This window comes from Nannospalax galili, unplaced genomic scaffold, assembly GCF_000622305.1.
Source record: "Nannospalax galili isolate Female #2095 unplaced genomic scaffold, S.galili_v1.0 scaffold336, whole genome shotgun sequence".
Taxonomy (NCBI): Eukaryota; Metazoa; Chordata; class Mammalia; order Rodentia; family Spalacidae; genus Nannospalax; species Nannospalax galili.
In genome coordinates, this window is record NW_008343385.1 from 3328784 (window position 1) to 3331975 (window position 3192).

The 3192-nt window shown below is 39.5% G+C and overlaps 1 protein-coding gene across 1 annotated transcript in view; it reads right to left on the minus strand.

The window, feature by feature from the left end:
• The window catches only part of Arid4a (AT-rich interaction domain 4A), an 87452-nt gene that overhangs the window by 21203 nt on the left and 63057 nt on the right, over positions 1-3192 (minus strand). The gene's annotated exons all lie outside the window — the stretch shown is intronic.

The following is a 3192-nucleotide window of genomic DNA, read 5'->3' on the forward strand; positions in this document are numbered from 1 at the left end:
TAGCAGTGTTTTCTTTAGCTCAAGCTGAAGACTCATTACCATGTACCCTTTGGATAAAGACTGTCATCACTTGATTTTTAGCCTAATCTTCCATATTACTAGTAATAGATAATGAGAAATTAAGCTTTGTAGAACTAAGCAACTCCTTACATTAAGTATTCATAGCATTCAATAAAAGTCTAAGATCTGAATACTTAATTAAAACTGCAGGTCAGTCTCACTTCAGACTGCACCATTACCATGTACCCTTTGGATAAAGACTGTCATCACTTGATTTTTAGCCTAATCTTCCATATTACTAGTAATAGATAATGAGAAATTAAGCTTTGTAGAACTAAGCAACTCCTTACATTAAGTATTCATAGCATTCAATAAAAGTCTAAGATCTGAATACTTAATTAAAACTGCAGGTCAGTCTCACTTCAGACTGCACCCTCTTAATAAATTTGTGTATAGGGCTGGAGAGATGGCTTAGCAGTTAAGAGCACTGACTGCTCTTGCAGAGGACCTAGGTTCGAATCCCAGCACTCACATGACAACTAACAACTATCTGTAATTCCAATTCCAGGGGATCTGACGCCCTCTTCTGACCTCCGCAGGCATTGCACAACACGGGTGCACCTACCTACATGCAAGCAATACACCCATACACATTAAATAAAAATAAATATTTAAAAAATAAAATAAACTCATGTATCTGGAAAGCATTCCCACACATTGTAAACCAGTTACCATGGAAATACATAAAACACAGGTTTCAGCTGCAATGGTATGATATGCCTAAATGGTGGCTCAAAAACTATCTCCTGTCAGATTAACCAATATCTAAAATGTTTGAAAGAGAGTTCACTTTGAAGTATCTTATCATTACCTTATTTAGAAATATTTTTCATTTGCACATTTATTGAGGGGCTACACATAGACCAGGCAGTACATGAATAGGCAGAGAATAAAGAGAACAAGACTTGGGGCTGGAGAGATGGCTCAGCAGTTAAGAGCACTGACTGCTCTTACAGAGGACCCGGGTTCGAATCCCAGCACCCACATGGCAGTTGACAACCGTCCATAACTCCAGTTCCAGGGGATCTGATGCCCTCTTCTGACCTCCTCAGGCACTGCATGACATGGGTGCACTCACATACATGCAGGTGGTACACTCATACACATAAAATAAAAATAATAAAATATTTTTAAAAAATAAAAAAAGGGGGCAGGGTGTGGTGGCGCACGCCTGTAGTCCCAGCACTTGGGAGGCAGAGGCACGCGTATCTCTGTGAGTTCAAGGCCAGCCTAGTCTACATAGTGAGTTCCAGGCCAGCTGGGGCTACAGGGAGATCTTGTCAAAAATAAATAAATTAATTAATTAAAATTAAAATTTAAAAAAGGGCCGGGCATGGTGGTGCACGCCTTTAATCCCAGCACTTGGGAGGCAGAGGCAGGTGTATCTCTATGAGTTCAAGGCCATCCCAGTCTACACAGTGAGTTCCAGAACAGCTGGGGCTACAGGGAGACCCTGTGTCAAAAAGACCAAAAATAAATAAATAAATAAATAAAATTTCCCAAGACACATCAGACCCGCTAAAGCACAGGTGTACCTGGAGGAACTCGGTGAGGTGCACATCACCTGCTCTAAGGGTATGTCAGGCAGGTACTTACATCACTGAGACTCCTCTCACCCTTGCAGATGCTCCCATTTTAGAAATCAGGAACTAGGAACTAGGGTTTTATCTCAATATGCAAACTAGGATTATACTAGTTTATGAAGACAGATGGACAGTGAAAAGTGAGATGAATGATCAGGTAGTAATTGATGAGGACAAGAAGAACCCAAGCATATGACAAAAGACCATTGGTCAGTCACAAAGAAAAACCATAACAAGAGAAGGAAATCAGGAAAGAGAAATCTGAGAAAGCACAACATGATACAGACACTAAAGAATCTAATGGAGTCTGAGAAAAAAAAGATGGACATAGTATGTTGCAACTATAAATACAGTAACCCAGAGTTGGTAAACAGTCCATCTCCCAAATTCAACAGTATACAGAAAAGACAAAAGATGCTTTATATTCTTATACTTTATTAAAACCCTTTAAAATGATGCCAAATAAGAGAGTTAACCATCACTGACAACTTATTAGGTTCTAGGCATTTTACATGTTAATTAATATAGGTATTGTAGTTGTACCACTTCTTTATAACATATTTGAATTCCCCAATTTGGCAATGAGGGAACTGAGTCGTAACAGAGCATACTTGTGGTATGTAGAGAAACCATGGTACAATGTGGCTTCAAGTCAATCCAGAGCAACTTCAAATTTCAGACACACACACTCACCACTGAAAGATTAAAGAGAAAAGCAGTCCCTGACATTCAGAAATGAGGGCCTTAGTGTTGTTGTAAAGCTTATCTGGCTGTCATAGCCAGACCAAATTGTCCTTCCCTTGAACGTGACAGTTTTATAGAACATCATTATCAGACAAGTCTGTTCCGTACCCATAGAGGATCAAAACAGAAACAGGACAATTCCCTAATCATGTCTAAATGCAGAAAACAACAGGAATACCATCCAAGCCACAAAAATGACTAACATCCTCTTTTTTTTCTATGCCGCTTCTTTACCAATTATAGGATTAACCTCGATCTAGCCTTCTCTCTTTCTAGGTAAGATTTATTCAGAAAACCAATCATAGACTTATACCAGCTTCTGAGTATACCAATACAGAACAAAGACTGACTTCCTTAAACCCACCCCCGCAGTCACCTAACAAAGCTCAATCTAAGTCCTACCCAACATTCATTTCCAATTATTTAACCAACTGGGAATTATCACAATGCCTGACATTGACTTGACTTCTGAGAAAGGAAATAACCTGTGCATAGCTAAAAGCTGTGGGCCTCTCTTCCCTGCCTCTGTTCTACAATATGTTTTCAAAGATCCACAGGTGGGGCCCTGAGCTTTCACTGATTCACCTATAATCCTATGACCAGGATGCCCCACAGCTTTGCGTGTTATGTGGTCTGCCTCCCTGTAAATGAGAAATAAAGCCAGTTTATTCCAATGACAGAACCTGCTGCTCTATAACTGGAAGCACTAACATAGTTTATAAAAAAAAAAAAAAAAAATCAAAAAAAAAGAAGAATGTGGGGGCTGGCGAGATGGCTCAGTGGTTAAGAACACTGGCTGTTCTTG